This window comes from Conger conger, chromosome 13 (genome assembly GCF_963514075.1).
Source record: "Conger conger chromosome 13, fConCon1.1, whole genome shotgun sequence".
In the NCBI taxonomy this organism is placed as follows: domain Eukaryota; kingdom Metazoa; phylum Chordata; class Actinopteri; order Anguilliformes; family Congridae; genus Conger; species Conger conger.
Genome location: NC_083772.1, coordinates 37,379,241 through 37,404,033, shown reverse-complemented (window position 1 = coordinate 37,404,033; position 24,793 = coordinate 37,379,241).

Below are 24,793 nucleotides of genomic sequence, written 5' to 3'. Positions count from 1 at the left end.
TATTGAATGGGATGTCATGAAAAATTATATAATTTAATGTTTCATGGTGCTGGCATTATAATCTGAGAGTACCAATCCCCCATGATTTCAATTTTTAAAACATAAATCAGAAACATTTCAAAAGGACCTTTCAACATTATGTGATTGCAATAAACTGCCTCTTGCATGGATTCCCTGGGTGTCGATATAATCCTGGGCTGTTTTAGAGCACTATTGTTAAAATATAAAGTGTATAATAGGGTTGTCCTTGGATACCCTCCCATCTTGTACAAGTCCTCCCATAGAGACAGAAAAAAGAACAATGAAGATCACAGGGCCTTTTAAAACTGACTCTTAAAACTAAGTGACATATGATAATTTGTCCGGCATTTGGCGATAGTATCTGTAATTAAATATAGATTGAGAAAGCTACCTCCTCTGCCTCTCTTGGTCTGCAATAAGGACATTGTGAGTAAGTTTTATGACTTATTTGGCAGACCGCAGTAAAATATTTATTAACAATAACGTATCTTTAAAGGCTGCTTGTCCAGATCATTATGGAGTGAACTTGGAATCTTAAGAGTGATCTCACAAAACACTCATCCATGCCTGCTTACTCTGGCATTGGTTTCTTTTTTAATTGATTTTCAGTTGTACTTACCACTTTAAAGGTTTGGTCTAGCCCCAGAAATAATTGCTGATCTCTTCAAAGAAGGCACCGCACTACACTGCTTTAGATTTTTAACAAAAGACTTAACTGTCCCAGCCACATATTTTTTTAAGAAAAGGGGAACAAAGCATGTGCTTAGGACTTCATTTTATGTTATCATTTGTCAGATTTTAATCAGGATATCTTTATCTTTGTATTCCTTCACACCTTGGTTAAAATGCAACTTGCTTTCGAGTTTTACATAATGTTTAATGCATCTTTTGTATTCTCTTATAAATTATCTATCCTTTTATTTTGTGAAGTGCTTTGTGCACCATGTAAGCAATCCACAAGTGCAATTTTATTTGTTACATTATTTTTATGCTCACAAATAGCCATTGTTATAACTGGTAGTGAAAGTAGGCCATCACTAAAAAAGCTTTTGTATTTATTTATTTGTCATTTTAGAAAAATGTCAGTCTGCCTAAATATGTGCTTCAATGTCATAATTCACTTCATGACCAGTTGACATATTTGAGGAAGACTAGCCTTGCAGAGTAGCCAGGCCAAGTCCAGAGCTTCTTTCCTACAGTAGTAAGTAACTTATTGTCACCAACATCATTGTTCCCATCATCTTCCACTTCCATAAACCTCCACCACCTTTGTATTCCACACACACAGAATCCCAAATGCCATGTAAATATCACCTTGACCGAGCAGTTGCAGGCCAGAGAGGCATCAGGAACGAGGTGTCTGGACTATGGGGAGATCCCCCCCCTCCCCAAGAGAGTTTCAGAGTGGCAACATTTTTCCTTCAAGGCCAGTTCTCCCACATATGGATCTGTCTGCTCTTAATCAACCTTATAAATGTCTTATGGTACAACAGTAGTCGTCTTTTAAAATTTCATCATTCTGCCAACTTACACTCATTAGCATGGTGTGTATCGTCTGCTTTTTAGCATCATATCTTTTGCTTTTCTTCTACCTTTTATATATTATTGGAGCTGAAACAGTTTAATGCTTTCCTTTTATGTTAATGCCTTTTTCATGTCTGTCCCACATCTTGGATCATTTATCATCTGTTTCTGTTCTGCAGTTGTTACGATAACCCTGTTTTAATTTGTTACGGCCTTGTTCCGCTGTCTCATTACCCGATTTCTTTGTGTTCTGTGTAATGCCAGTTGTCCCATCTGTGAAAATATCTCATTATTACAGTCGTACTTTTTGTCTTGCCATCAACTTTCTGCACTATGCTTTGAAAGTACTTTTTCAGTCACAGAGTGTTCTGTGCTAAATAATTGTTGATTGGTTCTTGTGTTGTTCAAACCTTCCGGCTTTGTGCATTTAAATCTTATATTTTTATTTTATTTTATATTTTTGGAAATTATGGCATTTGTGATGCATGGACTGTAGGAGAATGGCTAGACAGTCCAAAAACAAAAAGAAAACAATGAGAAAAGAGGCACCAACACCTGAACGATAAACAGGTCAGCCAAACAGAAAATACAGACACAAAAAAAGTAACTATTGGGCTATTGCCATTTTGCGGGATTGACTGTAAGAACAAGACATGCCATTTTGACAGCTACAGTGCTGTAAAACAAAATACTATTCTTCAGTTCAAAATGGGAAGGACTTCATGTCAGTTATGAGGAAATAGCTGCCCTTCAGGGTGATAAATGGCACCACCCTGTCAGGCAGTTATTTCCTCATAACTGACTCTTTTATCAGGTATTATCTCTTACATATGCACATGGTTAGGCTAAGTTATGTAGCTAGATAGGTGTAATCTCACACAACAGCTTAACATTAGCGCAAATGGGGCACAGCGAAAGTTTGACAAGCTCTTGGATAAAATCATATCTAACATTATCAAACAATCTTTGGTTACTTTTTTGTAAAACTTGCCATAGTACTGTTATTCAACCAACTTATTCATTAACATTAATTGTTAGCTGTTGCTAATGGCAGATAATCTTTTTTTCAGCACTATCAATGGACCAGACTGGCAACACGTCACCACTATATCCACGCCCATTCAGTATAACACTGCGGGAATAGGATATCTAACCTAAATTAGCTTTATATTTTGACAACAACAATAACCAATATTTGTTTTATTATATGTCCGACAAGCTGAAAGTATTTTGTGCATTTGCATACTAAGTTGACATTTTTACAATAAACAACACACTGGATCGGTAGACAGCAGTGGATAAATAGATAAATTAGATAGACAGACAGACAGATTCAGCACCAGTGTCAAGTAACGTTAGCTAACTAGCTAGCTCCATGCCTTTTATGTTATCTATCTTATATTTGTATATATATATATATATATATATATATATATATATCGATAGATTGAGTCAAATCAGAAATGTATACAATAATAAATAATAATATAAAAACATATCTACATATATATATATACAAATCAATCGATATATGTATCTATACAAATTATATACAAGACACTGAGCTAGCTAGCTAAGGCTACTTGCCACACATGCTGAGGCAATCTATCAATATGGCTATCTGTCTGTAATGTCAGTGTACCACCGGACTTGGTGATAGAGGTGCAGGTGTTAAATAAAGCTCTCCTTCTCAAAAACTACTCATCCTACAAATGTTAACTTGGTATGAAAATTCTAAAAATACTTTCAGCTTGTCGGACGTATAATAAAATACAAATTGGCTATTGTTGTCAAAATATATACCTAATTTAGGTCAAATATCTTATCCCCACTGTGTTATACTTACCCCCTAGAAGGGGCAAGTACTTCAAAGTACCCAAATTATCTGGTCTGGTCTATGGTGTGGTCAACTGAAGACAATGAATAAGCCTTCATCATCTTCATATTTTTTAAAGGGTTGTAGCAGAGACCGTTTTTTAGAATGACATCGGTTTGACTATTTAGATAGCTACTGTAGTTTGTTCATTTGTCATTTGTTCAACTTCTGAAGCAATTGTTTGTTAACGTTAGCAAAGTCGTATCAGTCTGGAGAATCTAAACACAAACCTTGCTGGGTGGGTTTTTACATGTCGAATTAAGTTTGATCTCGAGAGTGACTGAAGTGTCCAACTCTGCTTTCTGGTCCCGGTCCGGTACATTTTTTACATTTTAGTCATTTGGCAGACGCTTTTAATCCAAAGCGATTTACAAGTGCATAGGTTCTTCCACAAGTTAAAGCAACACATCCATAACCGTAAAATACACATGAAGTGCTGTTCTAAACATACAGTCATCATAAGTGGAATTTTTTTAAATGTTATATCTACCCTCTATATATTTGCATTCTACCCACAGCTCTTCCCTAACTCGTCTTTGTTCCAGACTCTCACCAGTGCAGCTGCTGCTGCCTTTCCCTAGTCATCCCTCAGCCTGCTGTCTCTCCAGCCTGCCACCCCCACCCCTGGACCACCACCATTCGATGCTACATACAGCCTGCTCAGATTGTACTTGGAGGATGGGCCATCTAAGGCAGTCTAGTTTAGTCCCTGCTGGCATATAATAGATAATGTGCATGTTTTACAAGTGCTGTTAATATGGTGAAATTGAATCATAAAGATTCTCCGCAATGTATAGCATGGCATTCTGCTTATGATCTTGTGTATACATTCAAAATTTAGATTTCAAATATTTTGGTTCAAATATGTATTGTACACATTGCACAGCCAAGAGGATAGTATGTTAATGTTCAACACTCAATGCTCACTATGTTGGCCCTTCCCTTATGTGGGGTTGAGATCTCCCATGGTAAAATACATATTTTCCACTGTGGTCCTCCTCCTCACAGTCTGGTACAGAGTGATGGACAACAGGTTTTTTTTGTCTCTTGAGTTTTGGCAGAATTTCACAATATAATTTTTTTAGACTTTGTTCACCAAGAGTCATGAGGTGCACAGCTCTAGATGTGACTCATTAGAGCCCATTGACATGGACTGCACTGCCATTATGACCAGAACACGTTTATGACTTCTATTGTAAAAAAGCACCGGCCTCTCCGACCTCATTATTCATTTCATCATAAAGAGACTGTTCTGGAGCAGCCAGGCCTGGTCTCTATGTTCTTTCCTACATGAGGAAACTTCATATTGCTCATTGTATACATACAACACCCATAAGAAGGCAACCCTGGGAAATACGAGAAAAAAAGGATTTGGCATTTATCAGCATGACCTTACATTTTAAACATGGAAACAAACTAAAGTTTGATTTAAAATTATTCGAAGAAAAAAAAAAACTCTTCATAAAAAAAAAAAAAAACTAACATAATAATGTTTTCCAATTATTGCCGAAGCTAGAAAAAGTTACAAACAAAACCTAATTGTAGTATATTAAAATTTTTCAAGCACTAGTCTAGGAACCATTATGTGGTCAATCTCAACTTCCTATCTCAGTAAGGTGTAAATATGAGGTGACACTTGAGCAAAAATCCCTCAAAATCAAATACTACACACTATAAATATATACTATGATTTTAGCGGCTTTAATATGCAAGTAAAAAGTAAGATGGGTTTTCGGAGACACGACATCGTATAGAACACCGATACTTTAAACGCTGTGTACATTAATGACAGCAGCTAGTTGATGTGACTGTGTAATGAAAACCCCAAAAAATATTTAAAAACGTACATATATGCATTGATATATGCAACTACATATTGCTGAGCAAAGTTAAATGTAGTACTTGTGTTAAAATTGTTAAACTATTTCATGGTTTTGGGTTGAACACCACTAGGGGATGGAGAACCAGAAGCAACTGTGGGGGATCAATACGGTCCGTGGGTAATCACTAGTAAAGGGCAAAATAACATAAAAAAAGAGAGAAACTCCCCAGTGAACTACCAACACAAAACACCCAAGTGAACTGCCAACACAAAACACCCAAAAACGAGGGTGGACAGTCTAATCAGACTGGATCGAGGCTCTTAAGAATGGAAAAAGGGAGACAACCTCCCCGGGCGAATTGCCTAGCACAAAACACCCAAAAATGAGGACGAAAAGTCTAACCAGACTTGAGTAACGATCAACACCGCTTCTCGCTCTAATAATGTAGATGCGATGCACGAGTAGGCAACCCACAGATGGCAGTCAGGATTTGGGACAGAAAAGCGAAACCAAGCCGAGGATAAAGAGGAACAAATAAAAGAGAACGAACTCTCAAAACCCTCACGCCAAACCAAAATTAAGGAAATTCCTCCGTTTCCTTTCAATGGAAAAGTTTGTAGCTCAGTGTTAAACCAAGCAAAATTCTAGTGCAGTTTGTTTTCGGTAGCAACAAGCAAATTAGCTGTCGTTGGCTTGACAAATTTACAAGAATAAAATATAGGCAATTGCACAAGTGTTGTGCTTCAGGTGAATATCTGTAAATTCGGGAAGCTAACTAGTAATAGCTATTAGCTGGTATTGTTTTTTAACTAGATAAGCAATAGTATGCAGAGTTTCAGTGATCGCTTGTCTGGAGTGCAATTTGGGCACCTACACTTTCCTTTTATCTCTTTACGTGTTCATTAATCTGTGTTTAGCTAAACCTTTATTTCTCTCAAACTGTACGTTACAGTTGCATCATTTGTGGTGGACTATCATATCTTAGTTATATAGCCAGCTAAGTTAAGTAGCGAAATAACTTGTTTGCTCACAATATAGCTGGTTAGCTAAAGTGAAAACCTCAAAAAGACAAAAAATATAAATAGTGTTGTGTTGCACACCAAAGTCAAAATTTCATAAAGTCACCTGCTTGGCGAACATTTTCTTATGAGAACACTATGAAAAGACTGAGCACAAGAGCACTGAACTGTATAATAACGCTTTATGTTACACATTATATTCATAGACTGTGGGAAGCTTAAACAGTGTTGTGGTTTGTTGTTGCAATTCCTCTCTTGTCCGTTGGGCATCCAAAATTACCTATTATACCTTTAACCTTTTGCAACTAGTTTGATTAGTAGGCACCCATTTGATAATTGCGTAATTTGTAGCCTTAGTAAATTAGACATTTAAAGCGGACTGCAAACACACCAACATACAATCGTCAGGCCGCAATTTGCACTGCAAGTTTTATTTGCGTACTTAAGTGCTAACAACTCCCCCTTGAGGGCTGCTAAACGTGAGTGAGTGAATGAGTGAGCAAGTTAGTTTACATCTAAAAATTGCTTAATGTCTGAAAGGTCCATGAGGTGATTCACATCTAAAAATAACATATCGGGAGCTAACTATTTCCACAACTATGGCAATAAGTAAACCTGCGCAGTGATGAACCTGCCTGGAAGAGGCCACAAGCATGAGGAGGATGGTTTGAGAGGTAAATATTTCCCCTTTCAGGTGAACATACAGCACTGTGCAAAAGTCTTAGGCACCTGTATAACATTCTGTACAGATAAGATTCTTTCAAAAATAATTCAATGAAAGGTCCTAAATAAATGTACTATACATTTTACATTACATTTGAGTAATTTGGCAGAATAGTTAAAAACTGAATCAATTAAATATTTTACCCTTCAGCATTAAAACTGCATCACTTCTCTGAGATATAGAACCGCAGGACAGCGTTGGCTAAGACAATCAGCAGGGAGGTTGTTCAAAGCATGTTAGAGAACTTGCTACAGTTGTTCTACAGACTTTGGTTGGCTACTGTGAAGGACAACAGGCTTCTGATCACAGACAGCCTTGATCGAGTTTTTATGTAGTCAATAAATACAAAAATGTCTCTGTAAAATTAAATCTTTTGGAAAATGAATATTTGGAAATCTCAAATGTGTTCTTTTATACTAACACACACAAAAAATGAACACTATATAATAGTATATATATAATATAATAAAGTCTATGGTGCCTAAGACTTCTGCACAGTACTGTAGTTAGAGAATTTCAAACATTGGTTCCCTCCTGGGGTCATCAAGTTTCCAAAAGTACAACTGGATGTCACCTCTATGCCAACAAGCTACTTAGAAGACTTGCCGGGTGGAAGCCCCTGCTGCCATGACTTAACAAACAAACAAAACAAACATAAGCTCAATGGAGCTCAATTTTACTGGAATTTAGATTGGATCTGGGTGCTGTGGTCAGATTAGGTTTTGGCAATACATACCACTGATTGCCAATAATTCTGGTGGGCACTGTATGTTGCAGTCCTTACAGGCCCTATATTCTACTTATAGAAATTCCATGCATCGATAACAGCTGTGTTAAGCTAATGTTTCAATAAATGCATTGTGTTTTCATGCTAAATTATATAATTATACTTGTGTAAATAATACATTTTCATTATGGCTTGTTTCATTATGGCAGACTAATAACCCATTATGGAGTTAGAACTGCTGCAGGAATTAATAGGATCCTACTAAGTATGCTTAATTGCAGAATGAGATTCTAGGCTTCTGACATCGCACAGGTTTAAATAATGATGTGTTTGAGTAAAAAATAAAAACTCATTATCTTCATTTCCACGCATTTTGCTAACACACCTAATTTGTTGTTTCACTGAAACAAGGGGAAATACTGTATATAGAATTTCATATTTGAAATATCCAAGAACCTGCTATTAATAAGACTTAACCAGTTGGTGTTCCTGTCACAATAGAGTGTTCGACCTATTAAGCCATAGCTGCTTCATCAAATGTGACATGTAATTTCTTCCAATGATCATTTTTGATGCATGTCAGGCATAAAGAAAATGTCACAGTTAGAACATCATACCACCAGTCAAACATGGGTAGGGAGATGATGTGCGGATGCTTTGCTGCTTGATACCTGGACAACATGCCATTATTGAAGGAACCATAAATTCTGCTCTGTACCAGAACATTCTTAAGGAGAATGTCCGACATCTGTACATGATCTGAAGCGTAATTGGGTTATGCAGCAAGACAATGATCCAAAACACAAAAGCAAGTCCACATCTGAATAAAGGTTTTAGAGTAGCCTAGTCAAAATCCTGACTCGATCCCAATAGAGATGCTATGGTCAGACCTGAAACAAACAGTCCATGCTGAAAAAGCTACCAATGTGTCTGAATTAAAGCAGTGGTATGAAATTATTGGCTGGTTAATTATAAGAAGTGTCTGTTTGCAGGTATTGCTGCTAACAGTAGTGCGACAAGTTTACTTTTTCACATGGGTTACAAAGGTGTTTTCTTTGAATAAATGTTTGAAAAAACAAAACAAAAATAAAAATATGTTTTTATAGAGGAAATCAGGGAGGGGAAAATACTTTTTCACAGCACTTTGTTATGCTGCTAAAGCCTCAGCCCCAAGATGGCCAGGGACCAGTGTCTTATTCCCAAGAAAATGTATCATTATCATATCAAATATTTGGAATTTGTTATGGGCCATGTTAACTGTTGAATGTCATCCAGGTACTGCAGAGCAAACAGACAAGGCTATTTGCTTGCACTGATAATTCAGCACAAAAGATACAGCAATAATGTGCCACAATTGGAATGCACAGTGGAACAGTCTCCAAGTCAGCCCTGCCAAGTACATCTGCAGAACCCTCCAGGAAATATACCACGATGTGATTTGGTGTGATTTCCAGAAATGTAAGGAAAATGTGTATCGATAACATTTATTGATTGTTTCTGTATGGGCAGGTTGTGCGCATGAAGAAAACAAAAGGACAGACAAAGACAGACAACAGCACATATAGAAAACAGATAGTTATACATAAAAAACGTTTGACTATACACAACTACAATGTTAAGACAAGTTGTATAAAGACAATGTAAAGATAATTAATAAACCTTTTTTTTTCAGGAAGCATATTGTTTGGCCTTTGCCTCTGACTGCTTTTTCATATTTCTCATCCTTATAATGTTTCCTTCACTTTTATTGGCCCTCTTCTGGTCCTCGTGTTGACAAAAGCCAATAACAGATGCAATCAAAAGCCTAGAATCAAGACTGGATACTGAAAGCTTGAACTAAGGAAGCAATTGAATACACCTGACTAATCACAAACAGCTGAGAAGCCAACTGTCCAATTGCATTGGTTCCCTACAGTGGGGGGACTATGTATACTATGATGTATAATTCCTACATGGATCACCCTGCACTTGAACCTCATATTCATTCTTTCATTTCAAATCCAATGTACTGGAGTAGAAAGCCAAAATAACAGTCCAAATACTTAGACTGCACTATAAGTACACACATCAACAACATTGGAGACAATCAGCTTTTCCTTCATGGCCTTTAGGTGTTTCCTTTTGCATGCATTGTTCACACATAGGAGTGCGAGTCTACGCAAGTTAAATGTTTTATTAGGTTGTATTAACAAAAAAAAAAATTCATAATCAAAATAAAAACAATTTACTAGTAGTGTCCTAACTTTTGGATACCACTGTACATACGTTATATATAGCATAGAACACAGAATGTTTACATATATTTTCTTGTTTTTGTATGTACAGTATGTCGCTAGTGTATTGATACTATATGACATTGAGATAAATGTGTAAATCTGGCCACAGAGACTTTTCTATGAAAGTGAAATTCCATTTGAGCTCCCTCCCAGTATAACAAAAAAAATGTGAATTACCCATTGCACATTCAGAACACTATTAATTCACCATGTCATAACACACAGGGGATTTGAATATTGCTCAAGATTTACAGTGAAGTGAAAGAGTAGCCATTTGAAACAGGCTTAATTGATTGTAATTTTCCGCTGGGTGCTGTCATGGTCCAACAGAAGCAGCCCACAGTAAAGATGTAATGAGTTTGTTTGTGAGAACGGCCGGCTTCGTCATTATTCAAATGTTGCATGCCCAATTGGCAAAAATGAAAATGATAACAAGCAAAGTCAAACATCCTAAAATACAGGCTTGTTATTAAGCTGACAACCTGGACCATCTTATTTGTGGGAATTAATGTGTAATATGACCCCTGTGATGACAAAGAGAGTAATTAATCAACTGCGATTTGATTGGATCCTCCTCTAAATATACATCATGAATTAATTTATGGGTGACATTGGCTCAGGTGGTAAGAGCAGTCTAGCAGCCGGAGGGTTGCCGATTTAATCCCCCGCCTGGGCTGTGTCAAACTGTCCCTGAGCAAAACACCTATCCCTAAATTCTTCTGGCGAGCTGGTAGGTACCTTGCATGGCAGACAATCGCCGTTGGTGTGTGAGTGTGTATATGAATGGATGAATGAGAAGCATCAATTGTACAGCTTTCTGGATAAAGGCGCTATATAAATGCCACCATTTACCATTTGTGTACTAATCCATTAATTAAGCATGAAATTAACTTTTCTGTTAGTTCTGACATTGTGATTTGTTGAGAGACATTCAGAGAAATTACATTATCTCACGATAAGCCACCCCTAACTTTACAAAACCAAACCGCTAAGTTTATGTTCGACTGATTCATTGGATCAGAAATAACATGAACTAGTAACCTAGCAACACTTCAGAAGCGCTTCATTCTGTCAGCATAATAAAAAAAAGTTTGAATCTGAGTCAATGTAATTCAATTAAATTAGTTAAATAAGTTAAATTCCATTTATTGTTATAGCACTTTTTTACAGAAGACTGTCACAAAGACGCTTTTCAGAATAGTTGCTGTATCTTTAATAAAATAAAATAAAAATTATAACTTTGTTGGTAAAACTTTTGTATAATTGCAATAATACACTAATCTGTGACTTACAGAAAGATTCTGGGTGTTTCTGGTCCGTTCTTGTGTTCTCATGAACTTGTTTAACGTCATCTCTCTTAGCCCAGTACTGTTCCAATACTCACAAAGGCAAACAACCAAAAACAGATGAAATGCCTGGACGTGTTCTTGATCTGCCCCTTTTATTGAGGATGCATCCAGAGACATGCAGTGGGCAGAACTCTCCCTCAAATCAGCACCACAAGCAGAAGTGAAGTTGAGAAATGTTCATTATCCTGTTACAAATTGACAGATAGTTGTGAATGAAGGAACCGTAAACACCCTTTTCACATGGGTGTGATGCATGCACGCGATGCATTGATCCTTGCCCATTGAGAACGGACCTAATACCCCACCATCCATTGCCAGTTTGAGATGAGAGGAGCCAAGCTCACAACAAAGTTTTTAGTTTCACCATTCCTGCAGTAAATGTTCCAAAAATCTTTCTAAGAGTATAAATGAGGCAAGAAAATATGTTATAATCACCAAATCGTAGCTCACTTTAAGCATATAATGTAGCCTATAAGTAAAACATTTAAATGACTCGCCTCGTCCATGTTAATCGAGCCGAGCTGTCTGACTCATAAGCACTAGGTACATTTCTGTGGGTAACCTTACATAAATGAAGCAACCTAAATGCATTAACTAGCTAAAGATGTTCATGTTTTAAGTAGGCCACATGTTGTTCAAATTGGAGACAAGCTAATACCCCAAACCATAGTGAAGCAGCTTTACAAAGAAATGAGATACACAAGGTGGAGAGTAGAGACTGTCAGGAAAGGCTTGTTTTGTAGCAGTATCACATGTGTATGTCTCAAGCAGGCATTGCAACTCAAATGCGTATAACTTGTGTTCTTGCAAGACCGGTCTCATCAAGGACACATGGCAAGAAAGACACATGGAAAGTATGTTCTTGTGTTCTTGGTATTGAGAAACACCCATTGTCACAGCACAGCAGAGACAATATCTAACAGTAAGTCACTCCTTCTAGTGTATTATTGCATAATTAACGATCTATAAATACAAAAATAAAGCTGTACAGTTAGTTAACAACTACATTAGTTAATGCCAACTCATGTAACCGTATTGTAAATTGTTACCGAAGTTCCTCTGCTTTTCTCACTATGGATTAATGAATACTCCTCTGAGGATGTTCAAATAGCCCTCCTTCAAATTAGATTTGACTGGGGGAATAAAATAAAAAGGAATCAATTATTATAAAATTATTATTCAAAATGGAAATATATTCAATTAAATATATATTCAATAACCGATGCATGGAACATTTGCTATAATAACAGCTATAAAAATAATGTAATTGTGTACAAAAGGTGTTAAACTTATTTTATGTAATTATGAATAGGAAGAAGAAAAACATTGCTAGGTCACACAAGCTGTTCAAAGTATTGTGGAAAATCAGCACTCGGAAAGGGTTGAATACAGCCTGTTTAGAGTACTTGCATATATGAAGCGTCCCTCTGAGTTGACATGGTAGATAATAAGACTGTCACAGACAGTTCAAAAGGGCTGTTGCAGTACATAGACATTTTGCTCATCGGTAAAAACACAACATGAACATCTCTAGTCACTTGTCCCATAGTTCATCTAAAGGACAGGGTTTTATCTCCTCTTCTTTCTCTTTTCATAAAGTTATACAATCAGCAAAAGCATGCACTCCTCAAATTAAACATATTAAAACATTAAAAAGTACCTGTACGGTAACTTGCTCCTGGTTAAAACACTTAGTCATAACCGTAACTCCACGTCATCATATCATCACTGTGAAAATACTCACAGGACTGCACTGGAGTATGTTTTTTTTCTGGCCAAAGCATTCTGTAAGAATTCCTTCAATCAGGAATGCAGAACAACAGGACCCAGTAGCAGAAACCCAGAGGTTAGCATTCAGATAAGTCTTTATTGTAAGGTTGGCAGCTGAATCCGCAAGGAATAGGCAGTTTGTGAGTAAGTGTCCAGACAGAGGGTCAATACACCAGCAAACAGATAACAAGGATAATCCAAAACGAAGTCGTGGTCATAGGCGAAGGATCGATAACAAGCGGGTGCAGCAAACAAAAACAGTGTCCGAAGACAGAAGTCGATAAGTCAAAACAGGATGACAGCAGTTCAAAACAAAACAGACAAAATAAGCTAAAGGCGGAAGTCGAAAACAAAACCGGTAGTAACCGGTCTCAATCACACTATAACGCTGGAGAGTAACAAAAACATAACAATCTGGCAACGTACAAGACAAAGGGATTTTTTATACACTGGTAACAAGAGGGAAATGGAAATCAGGTGTGGGAAAACAATCAGGAAGTGAAACACAGGTGAAACGAATGACAGGCAATTAATGAACTGACAGACTACGGTGTGCACAGAGGGTAACAATGAATGGCAACGCAAAGCACAAAAAAATATAATTAAAAACAATGGAACCTGACACCTTCAAGATACATTTGTTCTTAAACCAAGTTAATAATGAAATCCAAACCTGTAGAGCAGGGGTGTCAAACTGAATCCCCAGGGGGCCGCAGTGTCTGCGGGTTTTTGCGGTTTCCTTTCAATCAGCTGCCAATTAAGAACAAGGCGTGTGGATACTTTAACCAATCATTGACTTGAATGAACCCAGAACACCCCAAAAACCAGCAGACACTACGGCCCTCCAGGACTGGAGTTTGACACCTGTCCTGTAGAGTAATCTGACAGTTACTGCAGGGAAAATGCTGAACTAAATTGTCCAATGGTTTTAGTGTCTGGTTATGTAAAGGATAACAGGTGGAGGCTTGTACCATGGCTACTTGCCAAATAAATTAATTTTCTGACGCAAAGCCATGTCTAAATTGATTTTATGCATTAACATTTTGTGTTTTTTTTTGCACAGCTTTTAGTGTCCTAGCAACCTAAATCAAGCCAGTCCACAATGTTTTTAATCTGTAGTTCACACTATTTGAAAAACTTTTTTTAAAGGTCCATTTATTGTAGAGTGTCATGTTAAAAGGGGGCATTTTTCAGGATTTGGTCTGGAGTGTCAGCTGTAGTTTCTTCACGCTCACATTTCCGTTCTTTCCAAGATTTTTTCTACTTGGCAATGTAGACTATGTGGAGGCGTATAACCAGGTGTGAAGTGACTGTCATTATGCAGCAGTCATTTAGAGCCCAATTTCCAACAAAGCCATGATATAAACATGTCGTTCATTTCCAATAACAAACTCACCTGTAAGGGTCCAGGTGCATGACTGTCCTTAGTCGCAAATAGAGTCTGTCATGCCAATTTTTATTGTCATCAAATGAAACCAATTATATAAAATTTATTAATTAAATCCAGGTTGAATAAAAGTCATCTTCACATCAAAACAGTACATGTTCCCTCAGTTTCATATCCATCTGTGCTATGGAGAACAATGAACAAATTCTAAAAAGCAGTCTGACCAATCAACTGCAAACATACTATTGATGAAAATGTATATTAGCCTCTTATTTCTGGGTGCAAAATAGAATTTACTGTACTGTGGCCACGGTACAAATTTTGTCTTGGCTTCGCCCTGGGAAATCGTTTTTCCCTCAACCTTGGTAGAACTGCTTTCACCCTATGGACACAGCTGTCCCCCATGAGCATAGGCAAGCTGCTTCGTTCAAGAGTTTAGTTCAGATTAGGGTACATAACAATGACCAATACTTTTCATTATTGTTTTTATGCTGCTGAATGCCTACCGCCAATGTAACAATTAGATTGATGCTGATGAAGCTTATACGTTTAATGTTTGAAGAGTTGCCACGTTCACGCACGGCTAAAATAATGGCATCAGTCGGATGGGGTTTGCGTCCCGGTCCTCCCAAAGCCGAGGTTGGCAGGCACACGTGGAGCGGGGTAATTGGCTCGCCGCTCCAAGGGTGGGAGGACTGGGCAGGGGCTGTAGGATCGGCGTGCACAATAGAGCCCTGATTGCACTCGCCTCAGAGTCACGGTCGCTGAAGACAATCCCAGGGGACACAGGAGGAGGGCTGTTGGTTCACAGAAATAAAAACTGTGTCCCGGTTTCTTATTCAGAAAAAGGTTTTTCCCCCTTGAATGTGGAAATCTAATTATTTGACAGATAATCCAAAAACAAAACCCATGCATTTCATGATCATGACCCATGACCCCATTTATTTATTTTACTTAATAAAAGTGGTTTGTGAAAACTGTTTGTTCTGACTCCAGAACATATTAATACTCAAGACATGAAATGCCAATAGTCATGTGTGAGGAGTCCCCAAGCACTGCAGTGCAAAATGTGAAAAAATTTGAATGAATTACACTTGTATCTAACTGACTGCCTTCACAGAACACTGGTCTGCATCATTTAATTGCATCAGGAGCTCATGAAGTGGGTTCATGCTGAGGTCGATAATTAAGATAAATTAATCTCCCCCACTACTCCACCCTTAACAAATACCTCCATCTCTAGCATCACCTGTGCTTCTGGGCTACTTAATTCTCCATGCTGATGGACCAGTGAGAAGATAAGCAATTTAATGAATGTGGATGCAATTTGCTTGCAAATTACTATCTAGATTCAGGCAAAGACAGATGTCAGGATCCAGGTTACAACTGCTGAACACATATCAAACCTCTAATATGCCCAGCAATTTTCTCACTGTGTTAATATTTCCTTTATACTTGAATATTTTCATTGATTCTGTCGCTGCCAGTCTTTCTGTACTGAAGTGCTGCAGTTGCTAGAGGCCAATGGCCTGCTGGTGTGGCTGTGAAATCCAGCAATGCTGAGGACATTAACAAAATGGCCGCACTGGGGAATTGCATTTCTTTCCCTGTGGAAAGTACATATCCCAGCAGGTTTAATGACCGTGAATGTGAATGTAGAGCCCCTTTCTCACACGGGCCCCATAGTGCCATTCACACAGATTGTCTCCAACATGGAAAATTTCTGTTCACATGTGACATGACCATTCATGTCAAATACTTCTAGTAATAGTTTTGGCAGAGATGCAAAATGTGCTTTATCTGAGAATGTAGTTGCTTTGGGGGGTTAGGTGTCTTGCTCAGGGACACTTTGACACATCCAGGGAGGGGATCGAACCAGCAGCCCTCCAACTGCCAGAAAACCGCTCTTGCATATATATTTGGCATATTCTTGACATAACCTATCCAGGTACATACTGTATTTTCCTACTGGATTGTCATTAAAGGGGCAGTCCACAATACCATCTACCCATGAACACAGTTCTCTGAAGTTGTGGACTGTTTTTTCTTTTTCATTTAAATAGCCTCTATGAGCTTTGAAAGGCTACCTAAGACAGGCAATATTGCGCATGCTTTTGAATTTTGTTTTAGGTGCCCCTAGGGAGATGGCATTGATGCCAGCCTGCCAGCTACTGTAGACAGCTCTCTGTATGAAATGTGTGCATCTCGACAGTCCAGGTGAAGTGTATGAAGTCTAATGTCACTCTATCGAGAATAAGCTTCTCTCAACGTACACTAGTAGAACTACCGTACAGTTGAATGGGAACATGAATGCACATGCACAATGGCACACAGACACGCACACACACACAAACACATACAAGCAAACACTCACTCACACGCATGCTCACATACACACACAAGCAAGTTTCTTCAAGTTCCCTACAAGCAAACGTAGGGGCCTGTGCGGGGATGAGGTCAGCTGAAATTGAAGGGGTATCACACTTGTAATTTCACAATTTATATGTCAAATATTGTCAATACCAGCAGAAAGAAAACCAAGGCTGCAGTGGTGAAAGCCCTAAAGCTCAACTCCTTGTTACATTACATTACATTACGTGGCATTTAGCAGACGCTCTTATCCAGAGCGACGTACAACAAAGTGCAAATCAATCACAAGAACAAGTGCAAAAGTAGACCTGAGAGGACAGTACAGTTCTGAGTCCTAGTGTAAACATACAGAAATTCAGAACCCTTGAAGAGTACAATCAGCTTTCAAACTAGCATACCACTGTTGGCAGCTAGAATACAACAACAGCCAATAAAAACAACAATACCTATACAAGTAACGATATCTATACATAAGTGCCTTGTGCACTCGGAATACACACACGCAAACATGAACTGGTCTTTTGACGATGCACAGCCTGCCTGTTCCTGCCATGCTTCGTCCCAGGTCCTTTGCCCGGGCCGTGAGCTCAACCTTCAGCTGGATGTAGTGTCAGACGGTGGTGACCACAATCTGAAACAACAAAAACAAAGGAATGTTTTTTTCCATACTAATGAATTCTCTCTCCCATATGGACAAAAACAACTACTTTCAAATTTTTACACTCTGGCCCTCTCAGGAGGGAGACAGATGCCCGGAATTTTCTTTAAGTTTCTTTACGTTTCTTTACCCCCTCCCAATACCCCTCCCAAAACTGAAGAACAAGAAGGAGAACAGAATGTTAGTACAGCGGATTAGATTTTCTACTTTTTAAAAAGTCAGTCACTTACACCTTGGTGAATGTTAACAAGAGCTTATGATGATCGCAGTAGCCCATTTCACCTACTCAATCAAGGTAATGATGTCGTACAGGCTACAGCCCAGGGAGCCGCGTGGGCTGGATTTTAGGGGGCCTTTGATATTGCGGCGGGGGCGGACAGCCACTGCCTCCTCCTGCAGCGACACCAGGCGCGGCTCCTGAGCTGTGATAATGCCCTTCACCTCCCACTCATACAGCTCACACCGTACACAGCCAGGGGCGGTTGGGGGGTGGGCAGATATGTGAAGGGTTTTGCAGGTGAGCAGGCTAGAGTGAGCGGGGGGGCAGATGCCAGCTAATGGTGCAGAGGGAGGCAGAGGCAGCAGAAGCTGGACTAGGGGGTATGGAGGCCGTCCTGGAGGACAGCCCAGATGAGGTGGCCGGACGGTGGACTGGAGGGCGGCTGTCAGGGTGGGGCCAGGTGAAGTATCACCGTCTCAATTGCCGTTTCATCAAACGTGTCTAATGATAACACTATTGGCAGGTCGGGTTGCTGGCCTTCTGGAGAGTTTGTTGGTATGGAGGTACCATTTGAGACTTTGTGACCCCAAGATGCTACCATGCTACCATGCTGCCATTTTTAAACCGTGATCCCTGGGTTCTTTATGCCATACTTGGTCCCAGGTCCCTCGACCGGGCCGTGAGCGCAACGTGAACTAATTCATTCACTGTGATCATGGTGTTTGTCAAAATTCACTACAGTGTGCTTTCCATTCTTTACTTTTATCCTGAGAATAGACAGCAATTTCCTGTAGGAGAAAAATGTGAATCATTAAATGAGTTGTAGTGCAGTAAATAAAAATAAAAGCCTTTTACAAGACTGAGAACCGAAGGTTTGCGACAGGAAGGAATTTGAGTTCAGCTCATCAAGTATTTATTTGTGGAAATCTTTTTCACCCATTTGACAGAGCAGTGCTCTTCAAAGTTATCTTCTGTGATCTGATCTATAGTAAACCAGCCAATTGTGGTGCTGTCTGGTACATTTTGGATTACATCCCACATCAAGAGAGCTTCTTCCAACAGAATAAAGACTTCTGTTTAGATGTTTAGATGTTAGAATGACTTAATTATTCATTTTAAACAACTATTGACAAGGATTAGGCACAACCAGTACTGTGCCACAAGAGAATCAATATGAAACTTTAGTATACAGCATATATGGCTAGGTTTGCCTACGTACATGTGTGCTCCAGAAAATAACAAACAAATTAAACCAAATTGTCTGTAAATTAACTGAAGACAAATCACTAAGTGCAGAATAGAGAAATATAAATCCATTCCCAACTTTACCTGAGGAAAATTATCAACTGAGTTCAAATGCGTAACTAAGAGTCAGAATATAGATACTCTGAAGTTGGCATGCTCATTGGTTGACAGAGGGCATTGGGGAGGAGGACTCTGGGCCAGATCAGGTGCACCTGGAGGTTCAGCAGCTCTTTGTGCTGTTGGGTCAGAACCGGAACCCAGAGGTTAACTCTGCAAGTGTATGTTCATACTAAGTATCCAACTTAAAAGCATAGACAATGAGCATCTCCATAATGTTTCATCATACATACAGTATTGTGAAAGTATTTCCCCCCTTTCCCGATATTCTCAAATATGTATTATTTCATTTGAATGTATCACAATCACACACAAGTACACACAAAACCCATTTTTAAAATTATTACTATTATTATTTCTTCAATGAAATCTCCCCCTTAAGCTTAGCTGGTTTAGCAGCAAAGAGCTCACTTTTCTTTGCAGAACTGCTTTAATTCAGACAAATTGTGTTGATTTTCAAGTGGAATTGCTGCTATACTTTGGATCACTGTCTTGATACATAACCCAATTACACATCAACTTCAGGCCTTACCTGAGGCTAGAGCGGCTTGTAGGAAATTAAGCCTCCATTTTGAGTCCCAGAGCCTTAGAAATGTTTTGTCACCCTTTCCAGACATATATTTCATTTTTTTTCTCATCTCTTCTGGAATGTACTTTGATTGTGATAGTATTTGTGATAGTATTAGACCTTTTGGGGGCAATTTCTTTTTTCACATGACTCCAAACATACATCAAAATTCACACAGAAATGGTTAAGTGAAAACAAACAGGTGCAAAAAAACAAAAAACATACAGTGAGCAAAATTTCTGTGGACAGAAAGGCCTTGTTTAGGCAAGAGGTCAAAGGAGAAGGGTCAGACTAGTTCAATCCAACAGGAAGGAGCAAGTAACTCAAATAACCTTCAGTTACAACAGTGGTATTCACAAAGGCATCTCTGAACACACAACATGTTGAACTGATGGGCTACAGCAGCAGCATAGTAAACAGTTGAATAAATAGTCGAGACAACCCTTATAACCAAGACCAAGCTGCCCTACCAAACGGAACAACCAGCCAAGGAGACTGTGGCTTGTCCCCAGCCACAGATGCCAGCTACAACACCGACAGAGTTGCAGAGCTCATTGGCTGAAATGGGAAAAACTGATTGTCTGTGCCTCAGAGATTCATAGAGTTTTCAAAAAGCAATGTGACAGACAAACTGTAGTTCAGTGTTCTGGTATGGGATGGGCTGCAATGGCTGACTGGGAGGTTAACTGCTTGCAACTCCAGTAAGCCCCGCCATTTACACTAGCTCACCTCAATAAATCTGAGCCAATATTTCAATGATCATTTTCTGTACCTCTATAGAGGTTTTATATAGTCATGCAAGACAAGAAGATCGGTATGATATGAATATGACAAAAATCAAGAATATTGTCTTCCATGTTGTTCTCCCAGAATAATTGCCATATCCAGATAATGGTCGAGACCGTACATTTTGCAGATACTACATGGGATTAGAACTCAGGGAAGGCATCTACTACAGTATGGTTGTGTCATACTGTGTAAGATAGAATGTCAATTCACTGATATATTCATGGCACTTTGCATTAAGTTTAGCATTAGTATAATTTGAATACTGATAACAATAATAATATATTTAATTTTATTTAATTTATGACAATAAATGGAGTACAAATTATTAGAACATGCATGAAACATATATAATATATATTACATAACCTTGATATAAACCATTCATATGGATGAATGTAAAGTTTCATAATATTTTAAATATTTTATAACATATGACATGCATCTCAAATATGAGAAATTGCGCATGTCATTTAACATGAGCAAAACACAGATCACAATTCCGGCATGCACATGCATAGCATGTTTTTATCTTTATGAGAATTCCGCTTTGATGTCTATCTCTATATCATGTAAACAAATATTTATGTATTTGTTTGCTCTGTGTACATTCACTTTCCATTTTTCTTTTCTTGAGCCAAATAATAGATGGCTTGAGTTTCAGTGTCTGCCCTAAAGATTTGTAATAATAACTTTCGGACAGGCACAAAAATGCAGTGCATTTGAGCAATGCTTTAACAAACATTAATAAGAGTGATTCTTTTGCAAGGCTAAATACAAAATAAAAACAGATTAATCTACATAAGGCTCAGATTAATCAGTTTCAGTACTCAAAATAATACACTTGTCCACATGAGAGTAATGGGTTGCCAGTCATTGAGAAAAGCTAGTGCAGGTCCAACACAATTCCCAGGCCTAAGGAGTGGACTGTTGAGGGAATTAGGGAGGTAAAGGTCTCAAAATTATCAGGGGTCCAGCTGCATCATTTCTGACAGCTCTAGTTTTGGACGATTATGCAGTTACAGTGTTGATTGATTGTATTGGGTGTGCAGCACAACAGGACCCTGTCACAGAAATCCAGATGACAAAGTTCAGTTCAGAATCTTTATTCAAAGATTGGCAGGTCAGACAGGCGGGGTTCAATAGACAGCAAACAGAAATAGCAGGGAATAGGCAGTTTGTTGTAAAGTGTCCAGGCAATGGGTCAATACTCCAGCAAACAGATATCAAGGATAATCCAAAGCAAAGTCGTAGTCATAGGTGAAGGTTCGGTAACGTCTGGGCAGAGCAGACAAAAACATAATCCAAAGAATGAAGTCGAAAAACAAGAACAGGTCCATAAACTACGGATCAAAACTAGACAGATGGAATAAGCTAAATGCGGAAGTCGAAAACAAAACATAAAGGGTATCAATCAGGCATAACCGCTGGTTGGGACATATAACAAAGCAGCGACAAACTAGACTAACAAAGGGATTTTTATAATACAGGTAACAAGAGGGAAATGGCAATCAGGTGTGGGAAACAATCAGGAAGTGAAACTGGTTAATTGAAAGAATGGAGTAAACTGAACTGACAGACGGACTATGGTGTGCACAGAGGGTAATAAACACGGAAACGCTAGGCACTTAGACAAAAGACTAGACAAGATTGATTGACCAGTTGCTTGTGTGTGTGGAAAGCATGCAAATGGAAATAAATATTTTACTCTGCATTTTTTACATTGTTAAGAGCTAAAAACAGAGATAACAGGCCCAGGAATGTGAAACAGCTGGTGCTGTATCACAGAAACGGGGCAGGCTAAGCACGATATGTCAAGTGCCATTTGTGCTTCCTTTAGTACATAATTAAAAATGAAAGGTTGGAAACTTTTCATGGTGATAATCAACTGTGAATGGCATTAAGTTTTAATTCTCCCTATACTAATGAATGAATGGTAACACGTTTGCATTAAATTGTTGTATGTATCATGATGAAGCAGTTGCTTGGTTTAGTCACAATGTTTATGCATAAACATGTACACAACAGAAGACAAACAATTATAACAGCAATGCATCCAGGCCCTTTTGAAATACCGCTGGGAAAATCACACAGGGTATATATTCGTATAACATTTATAAAAATATATACATTGTTTTGTCATTCTTGACAGATAAATCCCAGAGCAAGATAACACCTGTAAAATGTTTCATGTGAGTGAATCTGGATTTAAGAACTTTTGAATTCTTCTGGCAGAAAGAATTACCATCAAACTGTGGTAATTCAGTAACTGAGTGACAATTCTAGCATGATGAAAATCTGAGGAAATATATTTGCTGGCTAGTTAACTGTCAACTCAATAAATGAGGAAAATCTAATACAAAAGAAAGATTGTTTAAAAAAAGCATATAGTGACCTCACATTTTTTACGTTTTTAATAAAATACAGTCCACATATAAAAGGGACATGCTAACATAAAATTGTGATGAATAAATAAATAAATTTAAATCTACCGATTCCTCCTAAATAGCTGAATTTTGTGCTGCCTTACTTGTACAGTTTACTCTGTCCTCCTGACCCTGGTTACACCCTGCACAGACTTCAATAGTGCAGGTTCCCTGGGAAACGTATTACTTTGACATTTCAACCAAAATTAATTATGGTTAAAAACACAATTTAGCACAGCGCTTTTCTGCTTGAACAAGCTGTCCTCCCTTTGACTGATCCTGGATGCCTTAATTGCACCATGGGGCAATGATTTTATGGGGTTTAAAAAAAAACAACATGTGGCTGGACTGACTGCTCCCAGTTGATAGGATTAAATAAAAGGTCACCACAAAATATTGAAACTATTTGCTAATGTATTCGTGAATTTGACTCTCTGTTTTGAACCTGCTGCAAGTACTTGAACTTGGTCTGCTTCATAAATAATGCGATGAAAATTTCATTCAAAATGAGTATTTATCGTGATCAGAGGGGTATACTATGAAGTGAGATTCTGGGATGAGCGTCTATGTCTTGCTGCCATTGGCTCATTCATGGCTGCCACTTTCATGGAGAAAACAACTGGAGAAACCCTGGGTAAGGTAAGCTTCCTTCATAGTATACCCCCCAGGTGCCTGTATCATGAAGCAGCATTATGGAGTTAACTAGATAATTGCCTTGAGTAAAGCCTGGGACCCTCCTAAATCTGGAACATGGACTGAAGTAAAAAGTTTTACTCAGTGCCGTTAAGCAGCTAGCTCAGTAATCCTGCTTTGTGATACATGCCCTTTGTGTTTATGCATTCTTGGAAAGATCACATCAGTTGTTTGTGCAATATGAAGAGACAGTCTTAAGCCATAAATACAATTCTCTGTGTGTCTGCCACAACAGAAAGACAGAGGATCCATTAATTTTCAATGGAATCTTCTGGAACATTAATCTTCAAGTGGTCTTACTGCTAATTAAAAAAGGCAATTTGGACTCATTCTTTCATCTGAAGCAGCTGGTACCGATGCAATTGCTATTGTTGGCATGTACTCCATGCTTTTAAATCTTACGAGAGCACCCAAGGTAAAATGTTCAGAAACATTGCACATCTATTATTCAGTATGTATTTGAAGAAACGTCTTTTAAACTGCGTTATTTATTAATCATATTTTGCCGTTTAATTTGACAAAAGAGTACAAGGCAAAGGTATTTTTTACAATTCAGGTGTGCATCATCTTGACCGTGTGGCCATCAAACACAGATGGTAGATGTCCTTGTTTATTATATTTATACATACAGACTGATAAACATTACAGCAATTTAACATGTAAAGGTAAAATGCATGGAACGGCCCTTCCCAGCTCAATCCCAAATGACTTTGGCTCAGCCCCAGACTATGTCTACGATTTTCTAATTTTTTCACATTTGATTATTGGGCCATTAATCAGCACCTTTTTTGGGGGTGCATCAAGTGACATGGGTGAAGTAAATTATGATCGAGATAAATTCATAGCAGCTTCTGGTTTCTGGCTCCATTCCTCCGCGCATCATATCCTGTGCCATTTTGTCATATTTTTGTGGTACCTGGTGTGACATCATACCATCAGTCATGACACAAAATACATCTGAGAATATTTATGTGCATACAGGACAGGCACCAATGGGAGTTGGAGAAAACTCAGGGCTGAGGCTGATGAAGATGCATACTGAGTGTGCCTAAAATCTTGCGGTTTGTCTGAGATGAGAGTATACATGGGTCAGATATGTAAATGTCTGGTGTATTGGAACTGATTAAATGGGTGGTGCAGTGAGTAGCACTGTTGCCTCACAACAAGAGCCCCACCCAGGCTTTTCTGTGTGGAGTTTGCATGTCCTCCCTGTG